The sequence below is a fragment of the Poecilia formosa genome, unplaced genomic scaffold (assembly GCF_000485575.1).
Source record: "Poecilia formosa unplaced genomic scaffold, Poecilia_formosa-5.1.2 Scaffold98, whole genome shotgun sequence".
In the NCBI taxonomy this organism is placed as follows: Eukaryota; Metazoa; Chordata; class Actinopteri; order Cyprinodontiformes; family Poeciliidae; genus Poecilia; species Poecilia formosa.
In genome coordinates, this window is record NW_006800037.1 from 393,525 (window position 1) to 421,027 (window position 27,503).

Here is a 27,503-nt window from a genome sequence, read left to right on the forward strand (position 1 = left end):
AGGATGGTAAACCAAGTTTCCCTGTTAAGTTTTGTCTTAGTTTTTAACAGAAATGAACCTAAAGAATTTCAGGTCTCCAAAAGAGTCCTCGCGTGTTTAACCTAACTTTGACATGGGTGATATTTTTGGCAACGCCAACACTCCCAATTAACCCTAATTAGTCCCTAATCAGTTCCAGTCCAGCCGGTGCGTAATTCTGCTTCAGGTTTTGGCACGAACAGTCTCCAGGCGTCTCGGGGATGACAGCAGCGCTGTGGATACTGGTGCTCGGAGTCTAACCCATCGGTCCTCCCACCTCATCGAAGCTCCGGAGCGCAGCTTAAGGGAGCAGGAACTGTTTTTTTTTTTTTTCTTTTCAATCAGCCGATGAATGGGATTTCTGCCTGTACGTGGAAGTGGAGAGAGCGCAGCGTCCCAACACCCCCCCCCCCCAACCCCAAAACACTGAGAGCTGAGGTGGAGAGCACGCAGCAGAGACAGAGACCGAGCAGCGGCGGTGCGCAGCGGGAGAAATAAATATACCAACTATTGTTGGGTACAGCAGAGACATGATCTCACAACTGGAGCGGCTGAAGAGGCAGATGTGATTTCCAAACGGATGTGTTTGTCTTTTTATTTTTAATTGTTCCGTCTTGCTGTTCTGTTTTCTTTTGTTTTTAACCAACCACTGCCTACAGACTACTTTGAGATCTCGGTTCGAGGGAGTATATTGCAGCAGAGACTGACCATGTGTCGTTGCGCCACATAGGCGCTCTTTGTGGGCTGCTCTGCACCGGGAAGAGACAGGTGGTGCATGTGTGCGTGCATATGTGAATGCTGAGACCCGTCAAAAGAGGGTACGGAGACACGCCAGCCGCTGAGACAGTTGTCTTCTTATGGATGTCGGGAACAGTTTTTTCTTTTTCTTTTTTCTTTTTTTTCTTCTTCGCCAGAGACAGGTGCGACAGGAAGGGACACTTTCTAAAGCCCAACACGGGATCTGATAACGCTCTAGATCGCGCTCGGATATTTGGTACCAAGTGGGACAGAGACAATTGAGTCATACTGTTGTTGCCTCGGCGGCGCTTTTTCCCTCCTGGTAATCAGAGGTAAGTGATCCGAGGGGTCCGGTGAAGGGCTGCGCTGGGGTGGCGCTGGTGGTGCGCTGCTTTGGCTCCGTGTCTCGCCTTAATGTTTCGGATGCATTGATTAGCGGAGGGGATCCAGTTATCTAAATTGAACCAACTCATCTCGTAGTCAGTAGTGGGTGCAATCTGTGGCATCTGCGCGTCCAATTTCATACTGCGTAGCTTGCAGCCGCACTGAAAACTAGATTTGAGCCATCTCCATCCACATATCAAATGTATCATGATGGGGATTTTTGTTGTTCTCCGTCAATTGAAACCAATAAACTCAGTTTCTTAAAGAAACCGTGTAATTTGACAAGCTCGCACTTCATTGGAGCTTGAATTTCATTTTTAAATTATGTGTTGCAGAATTGCACTGGAGGTTTTTTCCTCTTATCTGTCGTCTGTTTAACAGTCCAACCTTCCGGATCTCTAATGTCCATTACAATTACGCCTGGAGGCTGTACCATGTCCCTCTCCTTTCTCTGCAGGATCTAGTCTTAACACTGTACGCTGAGTTTACGATTAACGCCCTGCTCCTACCCTAGCTGGCTCCAAGTCGCCTCAAGTTTTCCCATTTGGGACTTACACATTTTTTCCTGTGTCCCCCCTCTGTTTCAAATTCAAATTGCCTTTCAAGCTGCCTTTTGTCCGGTGCTGAGGTTTGTGGACTGGAAAAGAGAGATGGAGAACTAACTAAAGCCCCCAGGGGGAAAGGGGTGCTCTTAAAAATGAGCCCCAGTTTGTGTGAGAGGAGATAAGTGAAGAGTTACAGGGGGCGAGAGAGAGAGAGAGGGAGAGAGGCATCTAAAGAAAGTGAGGCAGTCCAGTGTGAGGATAGAAGACCAGCAGCTCCTTTAACCTTGCTGTCACTCTTAACAGTATCAATCAACCTTGGTGTAAAAGAGGCTCTTTAATTCCTTTTCCTCTGGGGTGTCGCCTGCTCTGGCAGCCGGAGCTCAGGGAGGCGGCTGGAGGTTGCACATAGGATCATTTTTCCCCCTGCTGCTTGCATCAGGCAATGACGTGCTGGATCAGGCTTGGTCTTTTTTTTTATTTTTTATAAATTAATAGACGGTGCAGTGTCTTGACAGCATTCACACGGGTGACGTTGTTCACATTTTGTCATCCTAGTTTTAGTTCAAGTTTTTTTATGACCAACATAAAGTAGCTTCTAATTGTGAAGTGAAAAGGACAAGATGCATGGTTGTTAAAAGCATTGGGGAATTGGAAAACTGTGGCACGAGTTTGTATTCCGTCTCTTATGCTCTGTTAGCCCTAAATAAACACACAGCACGGGTCAGGGATGAGTTTAAGAAATTTAAAAACGGGGTTAGTTCAAACCACCTTTGATTTCAAAGAGCGCACTGGTCTGACCCAACATCAGAAAATGGAAAGAATATGACACGCCTTCATACTTTTGGCCACTCACCTAGACTGACAACATTCATCACAGGAGAACATTCATACGAGAAGCGGCCAAAAGGCTCGAGGAAACTGGAGGAGCTCCATAGATCCAAATCTAAGTTGGAATGATCTGTTAACAGGACAACGAGAATATATATATATATATTTTTTTTTACTCCACAAACGTAGCCTTGACAATCGTGAAAAAATTAAATAGCCACCGTTCAAAGCACAATAGACGTGTGGAAGAAGATCATTTTGTCAAGTGAGATAAAAATTTTCAAGTGCAACCTACAAGCAAAGCAGAACAGTAGGCATTACCCAGAACACATCAAGGTGACCCATGGTGGAGCAGGACGTTTTGCTTGATCTTGTGAAATCTTTTAAGTGTGATGGAAACAGGAAAATAAAATAATTTGTAAGGTGGCAAGTAGGTTTTGGTAGGTGTATCTATTCACGAAATCAACATCACAAACTAATTGGAGCTCACCATCTACACAGTGACGGTGTTGGTGGCAAGGCCAAGCTTTTGGACCTGCTTTTCTTTAGCAGGTACAGAGAAGCTGGTGAAAGATCACAGGATTAGCTAAAGATTGAATGGTTTACATCAAATTTAGTCAAAGTCCAGACCTGCATCTTGTTGAGAATCTCGGACAAGAATAGGAAAAAGGGAAAACTCACATTCCCAGAATCTCTTCATTTGGTCTGACTGAGCTCGAGTTAATTTATAAAAGAGAATGAGCAAGAATGTTCATAGTTTTGCAAAGCTGGTAAAGACATAGCCTGAAATGTTTTTCAGCTGAAATTCCAGCGAGTTTCTAAAAGGATTGACTTTTAATATATTATACATTTTGAGAACCATGTGTTATTTTCCTTACCCTCTGTAGTTAAGCACGTTTTTTTGTTGTTGTTGGTTTATCACATAACAATCCTACTGAACACTTTGAAGTCTTGGGTTGTAAATGACAAAATGTTACATTTATAGGGGCAATGAATGCATTTGCAAACCGCGTTAGATCTAAGGAATAAGTATTAAATGAAACCTCAAATGACCATACAAAGTATAGATGTAATCATCTATACTTTGCAGCTTTCTCGAGATAACTGTGAAAGAGAATCAAAGTCGCATTCCACTGATGTGCTCGTCCCTCGTCGCCTAGCAATTATACGAGAAGTTGTGTCACAAGCGGCAAATTAAAAGACAAAAGAGGAATAATCTACATGGCTTGATCTGTGATCTGTGTGTGGTAATCTAATTTGTTTAGTGGCCAAGTTTAGATTGAAGTATGTTCGCTGTCTATCCTTATAAAAGATGAAGAGGAAGGGTATCCGAACTAAAAAGCTGCTGAAGGCTCCCTTTAGTTTCACTTTGAAAACATAAGCTGCTTTTCTTGATATGCTTCTCTTGCAGTTTCGTAAGATATCCAGTAACACTGAATCAGTGATAACCCTTAAATCGGTGAGGAAATTTGCTAGAAGAAGTGATTATTCTTATCTGCTGTTCTTCCGCATGTGCAGGAGAGGGGATAAATATTGTGCAGGTCCATGTATAAATAACCTCACTGTAGGAAGCATTACTCCTTCCAAGAGAAATGACTCAGTTGGATGCAAGACGGTGCAGAAAAGAGATTTAGGGCAAACGTAAGGAGAGAGCACTTTGAAAAACTGGCTACCTGAGGGTAGAGCTCGTGTTCTGGACAATAAGTGTTTAGTCTAAAATCCCCTACAGAAGCAAACGCCATAATTCCATGTAAAGGCCTAATAGCGCTGGGATTTTGTGTCAGCGGAGAACTCTGATAACAAGGCTAAATGTGTGCCCAAGAAACCAGGCGGCATGGGAGGGTTTACTGTTCCAAGGTCCTGGAGCTGATGTCAGTTTTGGCGGGCCTCTCTCCATCCCCAGTGCTGCTTCTCTCTGCAGCTTAACAAACTGCTCGCTGGAGCTTGCCTAATCCTTGGCTAGCAGTGCCCAGTGATTTATTATAAAGTTAGCTCATTTAAGGAGATCTGCAACATCGCTTCCCATACACGGGGCCCCTGACAGATTCCCGCTGTCTCGACTCTGGAGTCTGAATTGGCAATTAGTTTGAAGAAGTCGTGTGTGTGTGTGTGTGTGTGTGTGTGTGTGGGGGGATCAAAGACACGGGAGAGAACGGCAGGGTGAGAGTTTGTCCGTGTCCATCAGAGAGAAACATAAGGGTCGGTGTCTATCTTGTTGTGTCTGTTTGCCTTCCTGTATTGTACGGACTCTGTATGTGTGCACATGTGTGAGTCAGTCTGTCTGAGTGTGATTCAGCACTGCCAGCCTTGGTTGAATGGGTGCCCTGTTTGAGCCTCGCTTCTGATGCTAACAGCCGCTCCGGGCCTCTTGCTTCGGAGCAAATGCTGTGTCCTGTGTGCAGAAATAACAGGTGCCTTTACACAGTCACTTAATCCCTCGTCTTTGCCGAATCGTGTTGGCGGGGGGGGGTTAACTTCACCTGTGTGCCCGGGGCAGTTCCCACATGGTAGGACAAGTCATACTGTAGTTTAGCGCCGCTAAAGTGACGATGTGCTTTGAAGTCCTATCCCTTCAATTTTTCAATGTATTTTCACATGAGAACAATTAACAAGTCAGGTATTAATTTTTAAAGCACATTGAAGCAGTATTCTCCTTTAGATCACACAGCACCACCTCTCAGAAACCTGGGAGCCCAAACGGCAGGCGTACTCGCCTATAAGAAATCGGCGTGATTGCTTGGTCAGCAGTGTCTCCTCACCAGCCTTGGCACATTGTAGCTAGCTGCTGCACTAGCTGATATCAGTAATTTCAACCGCTACTATTAATGCTCTGACTTTTTAACTCAGAGTTGCTCCACAGATGTAGGACAGGCGCGTTATGCAGCATAACCACCACTCAGCTGTCTGTCTTTAAGGATCGATGTGAAAATATTTGTTGAAAGCAAACCAAAGAAATCAAAACTTTTGGTGGTAACGTTTTGAAGCCTTTGTTTGAAACAAACTTCTGTTTTGCTTTGTGCCGACATCCCAGTCTTTTTACCTCCATGTAAACCAGGGCTCAGTAACCTGTACAGAACAATTTTGTTTTAGCTGAGTGTGGTTTGTTCAGCTAAAACATATGAACAACCTAAAAACATAGGACTAATCAAAGCAAAATGAAACGATATCATCAGACGTCCTGTTGTAAAAATATGAATCGCAATGCATAAACATAGACGTTTTAATATATTTCTGTTTAAAACTTTTAAATGGTTTACGTGTCATTTTTGCCACATTCATTAAAATTGGGATATTAAAAACATTCACTTGACAGTGATCTGAAGTTTGTCTGTCAGCTTGTATCAAGGGTGTCTGTAGTTCAGTGTTCAACTTCGTTTGTTAAATTTGCTGTCACTTTCATTTCATTTATTTATTTTAAGATTATAACAGTTTAATTGTTCTGTAGCTTTACTACTTTAGATAAAAAAAAACACTCCCAAATTTCCATCAGTAATTCAAATTTGTTATTGCCAAACTTAACACTTCCCACTAAAAACAGCAGGGTGACTCGCGCTTGTCACGCTTTAGAAGCATTTTTGAAGGTTTTCCGTTTCTAAACTTGGCTTTTGTCCACCATCGCTAGTCAATCACCCTGATTAAACGGGCGCATTTCTGTTTAAGACATAGTCTCCCTTAAATTATCACATTATTTTCAAGATAAATGAGCAGCACGTTGATTTGAATTAATGAAATGGCTAATGTCACTGCATCGATCGGAGACACTGTCCATTGACTGTGCAGTATTTAAACGCAAGGTGATGCTTTTTGATTGAAAGCCTGTCTGGGCGATCAGAGCCAAGAAAGCTGGCAGAGGCACTCTTAAAAAAAGTCCCTCGCTAGCCATACGTTTTAAACCCGGGGTTTGTTGTTTGTCTTCGCAGCGACCTCGACTGCTGTTGACATCTTTCTGATTGGGGGCAACTTCTGTAGCCGTTGACCTGGACACAGTCTCAAACTAAGAAACGGCGTGTATATTCAGGCCGCTGTGCTGACAGAGTTCCTGCGACGCGTAGATCTATGCAAATGAACATGAATGCAGAACCATAAATCATGCATTTAGGTTTTCTTCTGTGTAAGCAAAGCTGTCATCACCTACTGCATCAAACCTGGGATTGATGGACAGCTTTGAAACAACCCTGAGCATAATCTTTGGGTTTGCATTAAACCAGGGGACCCCTGCCTCCTTTTCTTTCCCTCTGCATTCTTTTGCTGCAGCATTCCCCCAAAACTTGTTTTCCTTCACACATTCTGTCTCCATTCCAGCACTTCCCTCATCACCTCGCCTCTCTAATTTCTCCCTCCCTTTTCTTTCCTCTGCCTTGCACTTTTTCTCCCCCCTTCCTCCTCCTCGTCCTCCTCATTCCAAGCTTGCTCCAGACCTTGATGTCAAGGCCTCCCAGGCAGTGTGGTCTCTGTCTGCGGGCTGTCACGGCAGGGACACTGCCCACCGGGACCCTGAATGGGACAAATTGACCGTAACAATGTCCCCACTTAGCATGTGGAGCTGGAAGAAAGAGAAGGTGAAAAGGAGGAACTGATGATTGAAGGTCGATTTTTTTTTTTTTTTTTTTTTTTTTTCTTTTTGAAGGGGGTGGGGGGGGCAAGGGGGACAGCAGGGTGAAGGGAACTTGGTTGTTGGGGAAAGAGTCGGAAAGCACTTTGAAATGTATGGATTAAAGACGTAGATTAAATTGCGCTGCTTGCATTTTGAAATCTTCTTTGACACACACACACACACACACACACACACACACAGATGCTTTGGTTGTTGTTATTTGCCCAAGGCTGCTGCTTGAGATGCTGTGGAAGGAGAATGAAGCCATTTGCTTGTGACCCTTCAAGGCCTCGCACAGCTCGCGTTACTTCTAATGCCCACATGCCCTGCAGGTTGGAGGTGTATCAAGGAGAGCCGTGTGCACTAAACGCTACCCCTGCCTCAAAACGGGTCAAGGATCAACCCTGTCGTCTATTAAAATGCAATAATGGCTGTGGTCCAATGGGATCACCTCTGCCATTTAATCACACAATGCTGCTCCCTCATCATCTGCTCTTTCCCTTTTATCTTTTAATCACATGTTTTTTTTTTCCCCAGCACCATCTTCCTTTCACTCTCTTCTTCATTTTTTCTTACACATCCACTGCAAAAGCCCAAGCAGTAGATGAGAGTTCAAAGACAGAAGCTCGATGCAGTCAGTAATAAGCACGCCTTCATTTTTCTTTGAAAACTCTTTTCATTTTCTTCTTTTTTTATATACAGTTGCTCTCATCAGGAGCCACAGGCTAGGCTCTCCTCAGAGTTTTCCTAAGGAACGCTATGATTTCAGTATTTTTTGCCAATGCACTTTAACTGTGACATATTGTCTTGGAGAAGTTGGAGCCGCATCATGTTGTGTAAGCCCGAGGTGGTGCAGTATGACAGGAACAGAGAATGCAGCTGCTATCACCAAAGGCCAAGTGGCTGTTGAATAAAGATGACTCTGGTTGGGGGGAAAACTGGCTTTCCATGTAGGCTTAGTGTACTTCCACAGGCACGGCTTCTTCCTCTCTGCTCATGTGTATGTAAAAGTGTCTCTTTCCTATATCTGAACAAAAGTCCCAGAGGGGGGGTGTGGCAGAGGGGGTGTTCTCTGCATTGGGAAAGAGACATTTCCATGTATATGAACGCTTGGCAGCGTACCACGGGCATTACAGGTCAGAATGAAAAGACGGGTAGACACGACGGAGACGGGCACCGATGTTTACTTCCTTGGACACAAATTAACAATTTGTGAGTGTGGGTTGAGTGTCTTTCATGGTCAGTCAGCTTGAATTCACGTAGGCTCACCCCCACACCCCTCTCTCTTTCTGTCGGTTTCTCTTTTTCACAGTTTCTAACACTCTCTTTATAATCTGAGGCAAATGACTCATTTTCTGACCAAAATTGGACTCCAACAAGGCCCAACATAACCAAAAAGCTTATACAAACTGCACATTTAAATGCAGTTTGCATAATATGCTGTCATGCACAATTGAACACCAACAATCCACTCCAAGCCTAAACCGTTGAGCTTTATATTTGATGCCAGCAATTGCACTGAAATTATCTTGCTTTCCTCTGTTTTTTGTTTTTATTTACTTATGTATTTTTTTTTACATTTTGGCAAACAAAATTTCTTTCTTCCTCAGCCTGGTGCAGCCTCTAACATATCATTTGTTTAAGCTCCATCCGTCTTCCAGTCAGCTATGACCAAATTTCCTGCTTTTCCTAATGAAAATCATCCCAGCAGCATGATGGTACCATTACTGTGATTCACAGTTGGCATGTTGTGTTTAAGGTAATGTGCTGTGTTGGTTTCCTGGTTTCCGTAGCATTTTGCATGTTAGGTAAAACTGCTAGTTGTACATTCTTCCACATGTCCTACATCTTGTAGGTTTCTTTCTAGCAATAAACTTTCTTCATCCACACTCCCAAAAAAAAAGAAAAAAAAAAACTCCCAGATTTGCTCAGTGCACAACTAATAATTGTCTTGTCAAAATATTCCTTCTGAACTTCTTGTGGCTTATGAAATTACATTATTTTGCTCTGGTGTTATAAAAATAGCAGCACTTGATCCTGACCCAGCGCGTCCCGAGATGTTTTTTCTCGCTTTTAGGCCCCTGTCTACTTTTGACAAGCTCATAACTAATAAGTGTGCAGGTTTAATTACCTTATGGGGTGGCGGGGAGGGGAGACATAACAGAGAAGAGATGCTGGCCACACACATCCTGAATCACTTCCCGCATCAGCACAGCATGAATCTGGAGAGATCGTGCCCTGCGGGGCAGACTACAGTTATCCCGCTGCGGTTTTTATAGCTGATTCATTTCTTAGGGGAACTTTCAGCCAACGCGGCTCTATCCTGTGGTTTTATGGTCGCAGAGATGCTGCGAAAACAAAATGGGAATGCTCTCGTTGTCATATTTCTGCTCTTGACGGAATTGTTTACCACCCGTAGCTTATAGCTTCTGTTGATGATCTCTACTCATAGTTTGTGTAATCCACACTTTATGTCTGCTGCGATTCCACTTATTTTGTTATTTGAGTTAATTATCAGCTCAGTACATTTAATAACTTGTGGGGATCAATCAGGCTGAAAAAAAAAAGAAAAAAGAAAACTCTGGCTTTTTGGCAGGGAGCGCTTGCCAGTTGGCGAAGGTGGGAGAACGGTGCAGAAGCTGTGACCGACTGTCCCTTTGCTCGGTGACGGTGGTCGAGAAAGAAAGGGAAGCAAAAGGGGCAAACATGTTTGTGGATTAAGCTGAATTGTATGGCCGGAGAGGCACTTAGCAGACAGAAGGCCACGAGAAGAGGTAAAAAAAAAGTGGATGAGTCTTGAGGGGGACGCTTGTTTAGCCTCTGTTGCTGTTGGAAAGTGGAGGAAAAGAGGGTCCTTGAACGTACTCTCCCAAATTAACGGCTCAGAAGCTGCAATTAATGTACGGCCCTGCCGTGGGTCTCTACGGCGCCGCATCAAAGAGGCCTTGCTGCGCGGTGCGTCTGCTCATCTCCCTGGCACCGAGCATGTGAGCTCATGCACTCGCACGCCCCCGCGCACGGCGCACTCAGGGGGGATTTTAGCCAAGAAACTGAGCCAATGAGTATGATATCAGATGAAAGCCTCACACAGAGTTAAAAAGCCGTGCGCCAAGGTTAAAGAACAAAAGAATGACGGCTCGGACTTTGTTAAGAAGTGCTGAAAAGATGGAGAAGGTCAGGTTTGATGTCTCTCTTTTTTTGCTGGTCAGGAAAAAAAAAAACAGGGAGATGAAATGAGGACTAGAGAAAGAGGAGGAGGACACAACAACAGCGCCGCCGCGTGCTCTCTGAGAGTGCGAATCACACGGACAGACCCGGGACCCATCTGGAGGCAACAGGTCTGATGACAGCAGGGTGGTTTTTGATCCAAGTATCTTGCGAGCAGGAGGAATCTGCTCTTGCCCAGAACCCCTGGAGACCCAGCCAGTCCATCAGCAATCTGTCCTCCGCATTGGTGAGACGGCGGACCCATGTTTATGAGCTCTGGATTCCTAATAGTTCAGACTGAAAGAGTGTTTGATTATGGGGTGCTAGGCACAGCTGTCAGAGACAAGTGGGTCCTGTGAGGATGGTAGACGGTCTGTAAACTCTGTGGGTTTGTAGAAACCATAGAAAGGACTTTAAGCCTCTTCCCCACACATCTGTTAATGTAGCTGGTATTATCTCAGTCTGAATCCTGTCAAAGTAATGCCACTGGACAAGGGGGGCACCAACAGAAGTTACAAACCAATCAGCCCGAAAAAAAAAAAAATAAAATAAAATAAAAATCCACACACATACCACTTTCTTCTATAGTTCGTGTTTTTTTTACAATGGAGCCGTTGATTGGCAAGCGGATTTTGTCATTGCCGTGCTTTGACAACACGGCAGCCAGTGCGCTCGCGGTAGCCGGTGGGTCATTCGTATTTGCATGTAAATGTTTTTCACCCCCTGGCTTGACTGGTGGGGTAATGAGAATGGGGCTCTGTCTGCATCACTTAGAGGGAGGCTGCAATGAGTGACTGTGACATTCAGAGCTCGGGCCTGGCGTCACCGCTTACTTCCAACAGGGCTTGTTCATTTACAAATTTATTTCTGTGGGAAAGAGGAGGCGAAAAGACAGGAAGGGAATGCATCTATGTGCGCGCTCGGGTGTGATGTGCAGTTGAGACCAGATATTTACGCACGATGTATAAAAAGCTCGCAGCCTTTCTCACCCCCCCACCCCCCACACTTTCTGACATTGAATCAGTTTGAACATTTTCTGTTTTAGATCAGTTAGGATTACCAAAATCATCTCTATTCATTAGATACCAGAATAAAGGAAGGATTTTAGAGACTTTCTTCAAATTCAGGAGTTCACATATGTTTTCAGGCATCCTGGTGGACTTTGAAGAAATTTGTAAAAAAAAAAAAAAAAAAAAAAAAATATATATATATATATATTTCCATATTATCATTATTTAGAAATTTTGCCAATTAAAATAATCTCGACAATCCTAATTGACCTAAAACGGGAAGCTTAGTCTGTTTTCATGTGAGATGGTGAGGGGGGGAAAAAAAAGATTATGTGAGTTTTTATGAAATGTATGTAAATATCTGGTTCTACTGCTCCATGTACACACATTGATTTATGATTATTTTTGATTTTCCCTGAGTCAGGCGAACTTAATTTCCATTTCTACTTTCCTCATTCTCGGAGCCTTGGGTCTGGACTTGGCCCCCTTCGTTCCTCCATCAGCTGAGACGGACAGTTTGCATGGTTTCTCTCACCCAGGCCAGCTTTTAAAAACACATCCACATACACACACCTCCTACATGGCGATGATGGATACATGTGCAAAAGCACATCTACACACGTCGGAGGAGTGTTTGTTCTTGACTCATGTAGCACGTCGACGGGTTTGGCAGTCTGTCAGGCATCCATCAGCCCATGTCATCAAGTGATGCATCGCTTCTCTGAGTCTCTCGGCTTGACTGGCTTCTCTGGTAGCTGAGCAAGGCAGGCGCGAGGGGACACTGTGGGGCATGATATCTCTGGAGGGTAACGGCATTGGAGCAAATGAAGGGCTTGAAATGTGGAATGTAAAGGAAACATTCACTTCCACACTCGCAGATGGAATCTTTATTTACAGTAAGCTGCTGAATTCTCAGCCACCCCTCGTTTCAGTTTGCTTTTGCTTCAAAGGAGCCAGACTTTCTTGTAATCTTCTAAAGTGGTCGTGAGCAAAAGTTCCCAAGGCTTTATATCTTGCAAGATCTTTTAGAGCTTTTGTCTCAACCATTTTGTGATGCACATTTACTCTTGTACAAATGGTTCCGTGCGCGATTCGTTTTATGTTTAGTTTTCAAAGTGTTATACCTTTAAATACTTTCAATTAAATGACTTTTCTTAGGATTTACTGAACATAAAAATACATTATTCTAGGAGAAAATGATTAGCAAATAAAAATCCAAAGTGTGTTTTGCATTTATAATTAGCCCCCTTCAGCCTGATACCCCCTAATAAAAACCAGCAATCTTGAGAAGTTTGTTAGAGAATATTAGCGAACAAACATCTTCATTAAAGATCGAGGAACGGATTGGATTTAATTTGATTGGATTTGAAATGTTTTTTGGTTTGAGACGCTTATAGAAATATGCTCATAAAGAGTTTTCCACAGTATCCATGGAGATGACTAGGTACTTTTGGATGTCGTGTTTTTCGGTCTTTTGGTTCATAAGTTTTAAAACAAGTTTTCTCCGATTAAATAATTACACACAGCTTTTTCTTGGTCTTTAAAGGAAAAAAAAAAAAACCCTCAATAAAATATATTCTACTTTGTGGGTTTTAATGTGAAAACATTCAGAAATGTTTAAAAGATTGCAATATTTCCCAGGTGCTAAAATGAGCATGTCTGTCAGGTCTGCTTTGCCACTCAATATTTCTGTTGTACATTTGTAAAAAACAAAACAAACAAACAAAAAAAAAAACAAAGTTCGATCTTTCTGCTATGGTGGATTTTTTTTTTTCAGGCTGTGCGAGTCTGTCTCCGCTTGTGTGGGAAATTGTGTGGGTATACATAAATAAACTGGAGGAACTATTTTGAAAACCTCTCAGTTTACATGTCTGTGGATGACCTTAGTCTGGCGTGACGTTGCCTTAAATGGTTTGTGTTCAAAAATATGACATAAAAAAGTGTTGTTGCTTCTTTGTTGTGTTTGATTCTGTATAGTCTGTGGATCTGTGCTGTTATAGTTTGTGAAGTCTTTGTTGACGCCTAAACACGGCTGGCGTCTGCTTCTTTTGTAGCTTACTGACATCGGATTCAAACGGCGCTCCCTCTGACCGTGACTTTTCCTGTCGGCAGCATCGCCTCCTCATCCTGTTGTGCGCATCAACACGCGGCTCACTTGTTACCTGCTCTGGCTGCGCTAACCTTTTCAACAATTATCCCGCTTGCTTCTTATAAATAGATTTGCTTGTTCTGTCTCTTGTCCTTTCAAAAGCAGCCACGCTCTGCCCTGGCTTTGTGATTCCGTGGCAGCAGCGAGCACCACTGAGAAGATTGCTCACCGGAGTCTAAGCCGGAGGACTAAACAAGACAGAAAATGTCTGAACCTGGCACTTGAGTGGCCAGGTTCACTCCTAATGTGCCATGAACCATTAGGAGTGAGGCAACAGCAGAGATGAATTGACTTGGTGAGCTTTTCCTCTTGCATGTCGGAGAAAAACATGAAAGCCTTGTTGTTTGCTGTAACAGCAAGAGACCAGGAGTCGGAATAATTCAAAGCATTGTGAAACATGCATTCAAAGAGTAACCTTTCATGTCTGCCCCCCTCCCTTCCCTGCATGCTTCCAACAAGAATTGAAAGTTTTTTTTTTTTTTTTTTGCTTCCTAATTTATTTATTTTATCAATAACTCTGTGTTTTTCATTGTGCATACCCATGAGAAGGGCAAGCTCTGTGTTTGGTGACAGAATGACTTAAAGCGCTCAAGCCTAATGTTAAAAATGACTTTTTTTTTGAGTTTCTCCACTTGTTTACCACACAACGCCTCCTTTTTGCTGCTTTGACTTGTGTCATTCTACCTGGCGCAGAAATCCTCTCTGCTGTCATCAGCGCCATTAACAGACACTATGAAGTGGCTTTGAAGCTGCACCGGGCTTAGGTTGTAATAGGACAGCTTCGGGCTCAGTATATAATGGAAGTAAAGCTTTGGGGGCTCTGCTGTTTGCTCCTTAGCTCAGATTTTTATCCCCCTTTCATAAGATAAGATTTTCAACACATCTGGACCAATTACGTCAGTTTCCTTGGCAGCTTCTCCTATCTGCTCACATATCTGCTTGTTCAATCATTAAATTCGACTTTGACAGGTGCAGCAAGATGGATCAACAAAGATTAAGTATGCCAAAGCAGAGAATGCATGACAGAAATCATTTTCTTTAAGGCTTTTTATGAATCTCTCTATTTATGTACTTATTGCTGCCTCTAAATTGGATGTTGTTAATTTGTTTTCTTTTTTTAATCTTAATCCAATTTCTAATTTACTGTTATCTTTTCCCAGCTGGCTCCAAACATAGACACTTTTCATCTTCCTTCCGCTCCTTTTCTTTGTTTTCTGGGCCCGTCTCTATGGTTTCTTTGGCTTGTGCAGTAGGGGGTTTGTGTGTCAGCCCGTGTGTATGTGGCCCTGCTTGTATGCGAGGATGCAGCAGGGAAAATAAGTATGGAAAATGTCAACATTTTTATCAGCAAACATATTTCCAGCGGGGCTGTTGACGTGAAATTCACACCACATATTAATTATAGCCTAAGCGATTCACACATCCTAAGAGTCAAACTCAAATGAGTCGATAAATGGAGTTAAAATTAACTGGATAAAAAAACCCAAAACAAAACAAAACAAAAAACAAGCACAATGTCACAAAGCTTAAAACGTTAGTGTTGGTACGGGGTTTTGTGAGTGGTAATGATTTACATCCAAAGAGTTCAAAGTCAGTTCAGCTGTCTTCCCAGCACTTCACCGATTTGTCCAAATGGTTTGCATCAAACTTGAAATGAAATTTTATATACTTTTTATTCTGCTTTTGGAATTGTGTGCGTAGATTCTGTGCTAGCATTGAGAAGTCTAGAAATCTGAAAGTTTGAAAACACTGCCATCAGTATGTTGAATATGACATTGAGAAAACCTTTAAGGTCTATTGGAGCTAAATGTGACGTTAACCTGCAGTGATGGGATATACTTGATTGATTTCTGACACATTTGACCTGTTTTGTTCAGTTTCCGTGCTTTGTTGCACTTCCGTTTCTTTTTTCCATGCATTCAACTCCATTCTCCCTCTCACTCCACTTTATTTGTAAGAATGTCACCATAAAAGAAAGAGCCACCCTGAGTGGGATACTTTTATGTGTTGGCTCTTCTTTGTTGATGAGGCTTTATTGGTTTACTGATAAAAATATCCCAGTGTTTGTTGAGGTACAAACACACAAGGATTCCATCTGACCGCATCACTTCCTATTCACTTATTTGACACGGCACACAAAATTCAGACCACATAATGAGGTAAATGTGATTATATTGTCTGCTGTCACTTCCCCCTCTGCTTTCCGAGCCACCAGCTCAGCATTTTTTTGTCTCTTTTTTTTTTTTGCTATTGTGAACTTTTTTTCTCTCGCACTGATAAGGAGAAACTGCAAGCGCCGCGGCTGACGCGATTCCTCCTTGAGAGCTGCCGTACATACAAGCTAACGCAAATCCTGAGACGCGTTTTGTTCCAGCAGAAAAGTCTGTGCGAGTATCTTTGTCTGGAGGTGGAGAGATTTGGTTTGCATCTGATAATCCCCTTTCACTCCCGAAAATTAGTTTCTTTCTCTTGAGGCTAGCACACAGGAGCAAAATTACAACTGAACAAGGCTTACAGAACAGATAGGAAAATTAGTGGAGAGTCTGTGTGTGTGGGGGGAGGGTGGAGGGAGAGGGTTGTGGAGTATGTTCATCTAGGAAGTCTTTATTCAAGTAAAGTGGATCTGATATGAAGTGGTTCCAGGGTTCCTACTAAGTGCTGAAAAGCTTTAAAAGGTTTTGCTGGAGCTGAAAAAGTATTGTGACATGCCACTTTTTTTCTGTTGCCATATTAATATGATAAAACATCCTTAAAAGCAAGTTGGCTAAAAAGCTTATGTTCTTGATACAGTTGTGTTCTCAAGTTTTTACATTTGATGCTGATGTCATATTAATTTTGGGCTTTCAGTTATTTATTTACCCTAACCCTTTTTTCCCCAAGGTAGAATTATAATTTAAAGTGAGTGTTCGTAAAAACAAGTCTGGGGTGCAAAAGTTTGAACTCATTGAGAACTTTATCTAACCCTCTCCTGATCAAAATATCCAACCAACCAAGCGATTGTAGGCTTCACTCAGGTGAAGCTGACAAGTTGCCAAAAAGATTTAAGATTCACTTCAGGCGTCTTTCCTACTGGGGATGGTCAGAAGGCCCGGTGGCACCGACTGCATGACAGCTTTGCTTCTGTCTGTCTTCCTCAGGGCAGCTGTGGCTACAATGTTAGTTAGTTACCACCATCAGTGTGTGACTGTGTATATGAATGTAGAGTAAAGCTCCTTGGAGTTCTGAAAACTTGATATAACGCAATAGAAATGTAGACTATTGCACCACTGACCATTCATAGCATGTTCTGTATGCAAACATATTGGTCCCAAGTTAGAGTCCATCACTCCCCTCACCCCTGAAAATAAAAAACACACACAAGAAAAACCCTAGCAAATGTTTCACAATTTCAGCTTGGAAAATAATGAACCGATGATGGTCATCTCACTCCTCTCCAAGAAGTACAGATGTATAAACCCTACAGCCAACGCCCCACCATGCCCCGGTGTGAAATATTACTGCCCTTGCAGAATCTAATGAAGAGCTGGAAAGAAATAATGAGAACAACAGAGACAATGTTGAACATGCCCAGACATAATTGTGCTCCATCACTTGTACACACACACACACAGTCTTGAAAATTAGCTCAGCAAACAACTTGTGTTAAATGAGGAGCTGATGTTTAGTTTGACTAAAGGTTTAGAAATGTCTGTTTTGGCGGATGAAGAGATTAATCTCAGAGCAGGACATTCCCTGTGAACTGATGCTTTGTTTTGGCGAACTTGGTCCTCTTTCATCTGTGCGCCAGGGGATGCGGACTCTCATGGGAAGCTAGTTATAGAATTTGTGTCCATGAACACAACTCCAGCTCCTACTTTACAGGAACAGGAATCAGAGTTGGTTTGGCGAACATGCTCTCTTTTGGCCAAGTGCCTGTCTGTGGGTAGGTGAGTCCCAGGGCTCTGTTCATTCAGCTTGCATCAGTATTATTAACAAGAGTACACTATTGATTTTGCCAGAGCACTTTCAGCAGTGAATTATTGCTATTTAGAGTGTGCATGCATTGGGATATTTTATTAATAACGCCACAATTACGACAGCTTGGTGCTGTTTTTCAAAGCTCGGCGAGTTCATGGCCAAGGCAACTTGTTTGTCTTCCAAAACCCCTCCTGAGACTCAACCCCCAGGACCCGTACTAATTCTTGTGCATCGCATTACAACTCTCATTAATGTGACTGATTATACACTTGGAGAGAGGGAGGCCACAGTCGTGAGCCAGTCAGCCAAAGTGTTTGCTGGCTCACAAGTGTGAAAAATCAAAATGTCTACTCATGTTGAGTCATTTGTGTCTTAGATCATTCGGACGGCTGCAAGGAGGCCTCCGACATCTCATCCTCTGTCTGGAATGGATTTTCATCTTAAGACAGTATTTTAGTGTGTGTGTGTGTGTGTTTGTGTGTGTAAGTGCTAGCCTGGCTGGCTGCTACTTTTCTGTAATGTTGTTTTTGAGCTTATGAAAGTAAAATTTGCTGATGTAAACTTAATGGATTTTAGGCCTTTGATCATGCTCTTAATTAGCATTTTTTATCTAAAGCAGTTGGAAAAAAGTGAGAAACTTAATTTATTGCAAGGGGATATTTTTAAACATGCATAGCTGAAATGTTTACCCTGGAAAAAAAAAAAAGATCCACTTTCTTCTTTGGATTTCACAGAAAAAGACCAAACAAACTAGTGGGCATGGGTTGTAGTCAAAGTAGAAATTATTAAACCAGATATTTATGTACAGTGCGCGCACACACACACACACACACACACACACACACACACACCTCTAAAAGCCTGAACATTGTTTGCAAATGCACACAGGAACGAAGAACTTGGTCCAAAGACTGCATGACAAGACATGCTATGGCGTCTTTGTGCTCCATGATATGGTTTGTTGTGCCATATTGGTGTGTGGCTTCTGTGGACAAAGCATAATAATGCAAACTAATTAGAAACTAACTTGCATCACCAACTTAAAGGATACACCAGAGCTGTACTTAAATGCAGTTTATAACAGACTGGTTATGTAAACCTAAAATCAGTCATGGTTTATCACACAGGCATCCAGCTACGAAGGCAACCACACACCGTTTATCCTCGACTGCACAGAGAACAGAAACGGCAACACAATAACAACAAACCTATCTGCTAGGAACTAGTTAGCAGTCACATCCGTCATCATGCTACTTAACTGCCACTTATGCATAACCTCATTTAAACAGAAGCAAGAAAACCCACCGGCAAGTCATTAAAATATACTCGTGGCTAAACACAAACCTAACTGAGTGTATCGCGACATTGTGAACGGACACTTGTCTGGTTTTTGTTTGTCTCGCTGCTGATATGCACCTTTGTGGTTAGTTTCCCATATGGAGCCCAACCCTTTTATGTAGAGGAAGCCTGCATCATGCCAATTGTGGAGAACAGGGGCAACAGCATTATGCTGTAAGGAGTGTTTTGCTGCAGAAGGGACTCTCACAAAATTGATGGCATCATCAGGAAAGAACATTATGCTGTAATATTGAAACATCTCAAGACAAAAGGCAGGAAGTTAAAGTTTTGGCAAACATGGTAACAAAAAGGAGTGTGTGTGTGTGTGTGTGTGTGTGTGTGTGAGCTTTGTGGCTTACAAACCCTGACTCAGTCGTACCAGAAAATCGAGGAAGGATGCCCAAAACAAGTTTGACTATGTCTTCACGTAGTCAAACTTTTGTATAGTTTGGAATGATATCAGAGAAGAATAAAAAAGCTTATCCATGTTTTATCCAGTTTCTGGGTTTAACTGTATACTAAGGTTTCAAAAAGTCATAGTTTAAAAACACAGACATACTTTTCAGTGTTTCAGTGCCACACATAATTGGTATTTAATGAATGCAGTTCATGCAAATTTTTGCACAAGTAGCAAAATTAAAATACCGTTTGGTGGTGTCACACTAAGAATATCTTGTGCCAATAGGTGCTTGTTCCTTAAACATGCTTTCTTTTGTATTTACTAATCGGAGGAGTCTGATAGTGGAGGCAAAAATGAGAAAAGCATGTGTACTTTGCTCTGTGGGGCACTGTGATCTCCATGAATGTATGAAAACAAGGTTGGATTGAGTCTATAAACCTCATAATTGTAAGCTATTCTGCTAATGCTTCAACTGCAGAGAGACTTCAGAGGAAAAGACAAACACTGCTCCCCAGAGTGATCCCACTGTCCCAACTACAGCCTTTATGTGTCTCATTACAGCTGCAACAAAACAGAAGAAAGCCTGTTATTTTAAGAAAAGTGTCCGTTTGCGGACTAACCTCTAAGGAGCGATGCAGAAATCATTCTGGACCTGAGCATCCTCTCAACTTAAATGGCACATTAAGTCAAAGCCTGGCATTAAACATACATAAACACATAATAAGAGTGTAACTACTTTAATCACTCCCTAAAGGAGTTCCAAGACTGGCCAGAGCATCAGGCTTCAAAGATCTATTATTCCAGGAGAACAGAGCAAATGGGCCGGGGTCTCCCCCCACCAACTAATGTAATGGTGTGTGTCAGCGTGTGAAATTCAGTCTGGCACTTTAACTGGCCAATAATTGGGTTTCTACTTTAAATGGCGGCTGCCTTTTGTGATGGAAACCCAGATAATATCAGATCAGGCTTGACCACTGCATGGTCCCAAGTCTCTCATCTGCATACAATTTCAGCTGACTTGAATTATTTATTTGATAAATTTTTTTCCTGTTCTTTCATCCATCCTTTTTCTTATCCCGCTTATTTGCTAGCCTGCGGAAGGGATGCCCAGTCTCTAGTAGTCATAGGGTGAGAGTCGGGGAACACCAGTCCGTCACAGGGCATGATATTTATTCTGTAATATATCACAGGAATCAGGACGTTTAAAAGATATTAAAAATATACGTTGCAATATTTTTGTACGCAATGTTCATATTAAAATATGAATGAGAAGTGGGTATTGCATGTTATATTCCAAGAGCAATAAATCCACTCTTTCCTGCCAAAGAAGACCGTCCCTGCCACACATGATGGCAGCCTTGTTAAAAACATGAGAAAAGCATTTAAATGAAGTCATTTTTATTGGATATAAAAAAGCACCTCATTCCCACTGTTAAGTATGGTACTGTGGGCCATTTTTTTTTTATCTCCGTTAGGCCCTACTAACATTGCTACAGCATAAATAAATGGCAACGATTTTCACCAAGTTTTAAATACAGGGAATCCGCATTTGATTGAGGTTGAGGTTTGTGAGAAATGTCAGACTTTCCCCATCAAGAATTCTCACACCTGGAGACATTTTTACTTTTTCTTCCAGCAGTAAACTTGGAAATGTCCACGGCTCGTTTTTTTTTTTTTTTTTTAAAAAGGAACAATTTCTCTACAAATATCACAGTGCTGAGGTATATCCTTTTTTTTTTGTTTTTACGACACGACAGACAAGAGAAGTCTAACTCTTTTTCTACCGTCTGAAAATATCTGTCAATGCAGAGGTACTTGGATAACTTTATCTTTATTGAGAACAATCTGGAGAAACTGTGCAAAGAGCAATTGCCCAATATTCCTGTCTGTGTTCTCTGACTCTGTGAAACGGTATAGGAGAAGCCTAAATGCGATCAGCAGAAAGGGGTTGTTTGAAGCGCAAGTTATTGGCAAAAAAGATGGCACCCAATATGCTTTGGTCATAGAGTGTTGGAAACATAAAGATGTATGAGGGGGAAAAAAACATATGGAAAATGTAGATTTACGACAATAACGTAACCTCAAAAATTGTGTGGGTTGTGGAGGCCCAGTGGACTCGTCCGTAATTACACAACCTGCTGTTTACAAAGGAAATGCCACTCAAGACACCAGCCCTGACTTCACACCTCCGATCCTGTAAAACCTGTACCCGTTCCACAAGAGGAAGGAAATTGCTTCACCTCTGTTTTATCAGTGTGAATCTGAAACAATTTCCCTATAGCTCTTCTTTGTATGATAACACAACGATCTAAAATAGAAAGAAAAAACACTAGTAAAGCTTGAAATGTCACTAGGTTTAACATATGATGGATTACCACAGGATGTGTAATGGAAGTCGGTGTTTTTAAGGGTCATAATTCATCTAAGTTGATCCTTGTTGGGAAAACACTGCAGAGCAAGGCAGGACAGACCATGACTTGCTTTTCACTGTAGCATATGACCATGTGGTTTGTGTGAAAGAGGTAAGAGTTAGCTCATGTCCTTTGCAGCAGCAAGAACCTCCGTAAGGTAAAGTACTTATTTTCCTCCTCCTTCAAGGTGTTGTGTTTCCCAGATGCCTGAGAAATAAGAGGAAAAGTCACCAGTCTCAGAAATGTTGCAAGTTCTCTGAGGTTATGTGACTTCAGAAGGAATTAAATGTTGCATGTTTTTGTGGTTTCTGAAAATGTCATAATTGCAACACATTTTCCAGGATGTTGAGTTGCCGAGTCTACTTACCGTGAATTAATATAGCTTGTGTGAGAAAAGAGGCAATTGAAGGTGGTTCTAATGAAGGAGAAGCAAAAGGTCTTCACTTCTGAGAACATTGTGTAATTTCAGCTGGAAGACGACCGTTTCGGCTAAAGGAGCTACATACCTCTTCAAATGGAGCTTGGCAACAAGCTCTGGAGGGTTACGCTTTCGGCAAAATCAAAGTTTGACTCTGTTTATGCTGTGTATAGATTTGAGTGTACATGTGTTTTTGTGCTCTCCTACCCTCGGCCAGCATTTGTCCTTTTACTTGTCTGTGGGTATCTGCTGGGGCACGAAAAGGAGAAGAGCCTGAGTCACTTCCAGAACAACTTCCACTGCTCCATGAGAGCCTTTGGAAGAATGCGACTTGCTACCAGCCAAGAAAGCAAAGAAATAAATGACCATGGAGAGAGGGGGAGCGCTTGAGGAGTTTAGTCTGAGGGAAGTCTGGCTGTCTCTTGCCAAAGCCCCAGCACAGGGAATGGAAGGGTCTGAAGGAGTGGAGAGGAGAATAAAACAGAGTAAATGAGAAAGATTGCTGGAGTCTGGAAGAGGGTTCTCTGCAATCTCGAGTGAGAGAGCCAAGGATATAGTAAATCTTTAAGTAGAAAGCCATAACATTACCACAGGGAAGAGGGGAGAGAAGATGATGGTAGGGCACAACATTTTATGTACAGTCTTGCAAAAGTATTCCCATCCTTTTTAATTTTTTGACATCTTTTTTTTGTTTTGTTTTTTTTTTTAGGTAAAACTACACTCATTGTTTATTCATTAATGTGTATTTAGGGGAAAACGATGATGCTGATGAGTAAAAACCTGTTCAATCGGTGGCTTTCAGAAACGGCTGAATGTGGCTCAGAACATTGGTGAACAAACATCAAAATTCCCACAAAGAACACGCTGGAGAGGTCGAGGGGAAACGTGCAGAGAAGTTTCAAGAAGCCCACAAGATGTCCTGGAAGAAGCTTGACTTGTCAATTGAGGGGAAAGAAAGGCCTAACAATGCTGCGTATGACATTGTAGTAACTTTTGATGTCAAGATGAATGGAGCAAAGCACAATGCTGAAATAAGACCTGTTGGAGACCCCAGTGACTGGAGACAGCAGGTTCTCCATCCAGTATATTTGGGGCGACACCCCTAAATATACTGCTGGTGCTGCAATGTGGTGGTTAAGGTCAAAGCAATTTCATGTGTTGCAATGAACTAATCAAAGTCGCGGCGTCAATCTAATTATCTGTCAGAAGACTTGAAAATTGTTCTCCACAGATTCATTATTCAGCGGGGCTAAGCTTCAGCTATTCTGTAAAGAAGAATGGGCAACAATTTCTGCCTCTAGATGTGCAAAGCTGATAGAGACAAATCACAAAAGCCCTGCAGCTGTAATTGGAGCAAAGCGTTGCTCTACCAAGCATGAATGTGGGGTGACGTACCACATTTTCAGATTTTTATTTGTAAAAAAATAATAAATAAATAAATAAAAACTGTTTGAAAACCATGTATCGTTTTTCATCCATTTCCCAATTTTCTACCAGTTAATGTTGGTTTGTCACATAAAACCGAAACAAAAAGACATTTTGGAAAAATTCAAGAATTTTAATACACTGTGCCAAATGGGAATATTAAGCTGAATCGTGACAAAGCGGTGGAAGTGGTAGGTGTGAGGAATGATGAAATCAGGAGCTAATGGGAAAGTAATAATTGTTTCAGTGTGTGCATGCTCACTCCTCCCCACACCCCTGTTGCTTTTGCAATTATCATCCTGAGTCCAGGAGCGATCCGCCCGAGGTTAGAGTGTCTGAGACAGTTGGGTGGCTTGATGGAGTTTGGCAACGAACGGCACATAAATATGGCCTGGAGACACCACTTAGTTAATTAACCAAAAAGACTAAAACAGATTCTCTAGGCTGATAAACAGATTGAGGTGAACTCCCTCTCTTCCTTCTCTCCCTCCTCATGGGAGGAACATTTAGGAGGAAAAAAAAAACAAAAAACGTGCAGCAGGTAGTTTCAGGCTGTTTACTCGTCTTCCCAGAGATAACAGCTGGGAATCTCATCATGAGAGAGAAATGATGGCAGCAGTTCGATGAAAAATCCATCTTACTCCGAGTCAGTTTTCTGTTTTAAAAGCACTCCCGATGACGTTGCATTTCTCCCCACTGAAGTAATTCCCAGACAGAAGCTCAGTCACTCTGCAGCTGTGCTGGTAAACACATTTTATCGGTGTGCTGGTAGACAGAACATGCTGGGTTCTTGGTGGGAATGATTAACATTCACACCGTCCACAAACAAAGCCTAACTGCTTCTCTACCTCCTTGTTTGTTCCCACTGTCGGGGAGCTTGTCTTATTTTCACCCTGGAAAGAAGATATCACTCCGCTGTCCTAAAAGAACAGACGCCGTTTTGAGCGTTTGAACATATTTCTTTCTTAATTACTATCTTCTTTTTTTTTTTTAGTAACTTTCTCAAACTCATGTCTTCTCCTTTCTTGTGCCAGCAAATATTTTTGCCAAAAGATGTCCACCTGCTGTTATTTATCTGTTGCACGGTCTGTTTCCTCCTCCTTTCCCCAGCAGATATTTGCTGAGTATTTTCTAAACTGCGTCCCGTGGTTTTGAAAGACAGATAATGGCCTGACTGCTGTGTGCTCCATCACTGCTGACTCTAGCTCACAACATGGAAACTACACAGATCCCATGACCCTTTCTTCCCATACTCGGTTTACCTGTACCATTCTAGTCCTCTATCTCACTCCCTATGACCTGACAAATTGGCTCTGCTCTCATCTTGGTTCCTTCAAAATGGCTCGTTCCAGGGATGCAGGACTTATATTTTTGTTGAAGGTGCTCTCACATTATTTTAATTGCCGATTAAGTCTAACGTACCCTTTGTGTCTTCTGTATCGATGTGTTTTCCTTCTGATATGTTATTAAAACCAGTTAGACATTTAGGAAACTTTTAAATCATTCAAATGATGAAGAGCGTTTCCAGTTCTGTGTCACTGGCATTGGAGCCACCTTCGGTTGAGGCGACGATGAAAACTGCAGTAGATCTGCTGGGTCTAGTTTGCATGGAGTTATTTTAAACTGATTACATATTGTATAGATTCCCTAAAGTATTACAGCCTCATTTTGTCAACTTCTTTAAAACCCAAAACAGTGTTTCATCTGTTCTATTAAAAAAACAAACAAAACAAAAACCAATAATTGGTTTGGTGTTTCGCAAAGATCAACGTTCAGATCAGTAGAGCATGTTTCATTATACTGTTGACTTATTATACTCCCAGTCCCAATACTGGTGTTGATTTGTATGCGTAATTCTTTGCCACCCAGGAGTGTCCAGGCAACAGCATTGGGAACCATGATTCATTCAATCTATTCTGGGCCACAAACAGAAAAAACATGTTTTCAGAGACCAAATGTGGTTTACTTAAGAGGGTTATGTAATTTTGTTTGGTTTCTCAGTGATTTGTTTTTGTTTTAGCAGTTGCTTCTTATTGTTAATTAAGATAAAAATTTTCAAGTTATATTCTCTTAACTACAAAGTGAAGAAGTATCCTACTAATCAACGTGGAAGAAAAAGTCCACTTAAGATGTTTTAACTGACTTTCTTGTTCCTGGGTAATTTTCTCATTTGAAAAGGAATCTAGGCATTGTCCAAAAACACAATGCTCCTCTCTTCCACAATCCCGCCTCTCTCGTTTTGCTCTCGCTCCACGCTGAGACGTTGGGCTCCTGCTGAGGGGACTGTAGTATGTGCTTGCCGATGTAGAAATGTTCCTTCATTAGGCCGGGCTTTGTTTCAGTTCCTTTGCAAATTGGCCCTATAGAAATGAAGGCTGTGTTGTTCATTGAGCTGCCATTTCAGTAATAGATGCCTGGCAGCCGCCTTTGTTCCCCTTAGAGATAATTGCAAGCGAGAGGATTAAGTAATGATACGACAAGGGTGAGGGCATAGGCGTGCCAGCTGTCATCCATCTCAGAGTTTATCGCTAACGTTAAAGCATCTCTTGTCAGGTGCAAAGTAGCATTGCTTGGGTTACATGTTGGTGGGGGGGGGTTTGGTTTTAGTCACATTGTCAAAGTGAGAACACAAATAGAAATGCAGTTAGGATCAGGTGCGTTAGAGTTCTGCTAAAAGTTTGTTTTCTGAGCGATTTGTCACTTTTCCTTGGATCTGCTTCGTATCAATTCTTCTCCTGTATGTTAAATGTCGGCCAGAAATTATTTAATTGAGGGTTCCAGCAGACAGAAAAACGCATTCAAAAGATATTCATTCACCCCAACTGTTAACATTTTTCCACATTTGAATCACAAAACGTACTGTATTTTGAGATTTCATGCGATAGACCAACACAAAGAATATGATCAGTAGAAAGAAAACAATGCAAGATTTTCATTTTATTTATCCACCTCTAATTTGATGCCGCTTAATAAAGTCAATTCCGCCGTAGCTTTAACTGTGTGCTTAAGGTCATTCACTGTAGACCCAAGTCTTTTTCAACCTCTAAAAGGTTTACATAAAATATTTAGCTGTCATTTATTTCCTTGCTAAGTCCTACTGAAAAGATAAAAAAACAAAAAAAAAAAAACACACAACTGCAGTATCATGAGGCCACCACCAAGTTTCACCAGTGTCCTCCGGGTGATGTAAATTGTTTTCTGACAGACTTAATGTTTAGCATGTAGGCCAGAAAGTTTCCTTTTTGCTCATGTGTGACGAGAACATCTTTTCCACCTGTTGGGTTTGTCTTTGTATTGTTGCTAAAACACCACTTTCAGTTGGTTCACAGACAAAAAACAGCACTTTCACAAGCGTTGTATTTTTCAGCATATATATGTATTTTTCAGTACATCGTCCCAGCATTGCTGCAGCCTAAAAGCTTGTTTTTATTCTGGAACAGGCACAGTTTCTTGGCCTGCCAAGTGGTGCGTAGCCAGATCAAGGCCCTGTCCCACCTCTTTGAAGACACCCACTGTACTCTGTGTCTCCTGATAATGAGATACTCTTGACATCCACAGATCCAAGCCTTCACGCTTCTTCTCAGGCTCTGTGGGTCTGACTCGCTTCAGAGAGTGGCTCTGAAATGCACATTTAAAAGGTGCCATCCCCAATCCTCTTTTTGATGGCACTTATCTGCTTACCACCGGGCACCTTCAGTGTATTATCACTCTGCGCTGGAGCTAAAATGTAAGAGTCAGGAGCAGAGGAATGGTGTTTGACTCTGGTGCGATCTTATTTAACTCCATGACCCCCACGTACTGGCAAAGCGTAACGTTTGCTGCTTGCTTCTTGTCCTCTTGGGGGTAGATGAGGATGATTGGTTGGAGGGTGCTTCGCTGCAGGGCTACTTTCTGTTTTGCTTGCACACTCGCCGCTGGGGCTCCCAGTGCAATTCGCAGTGCAAATGAAAACACTCCTGACGATGATGATTTTGACAGGGCATTGGTGCTTTTTAAATATGAAAATTGTGGTGTGACGAAGACATAAAGCTGTGTTGATTTTTACAGTGCAATCATTGTCACTAAGAAAATCTGTTCATCA

At 42.0% G+C, this 27,503-nt stretch overlaps 1 protein-coding gene across 1 annotated transcript in view; it reads left to right on the top strand.

The window, feature by feature from the left end:
- Window positions 1-216: 216 nt before the first annotated feature.
- Window positions 217-27,503, top strand: part of sema6bb (sema domain, transmembrane domain (TM), and cytoplasmic domain, (semaphorin) 6Bb) — a 170,049-nt gene continuing 142,762 nt past the window's right edge. The window contains exon 1 of the mRNA XM_007558652.2: window positions 217-1,088. The gene's annotated coding sequence lies outside the window, so the exon portion shown is untranslated. The remainder of the gene's footprint in view (window positions 1,089-27,503) is intronic.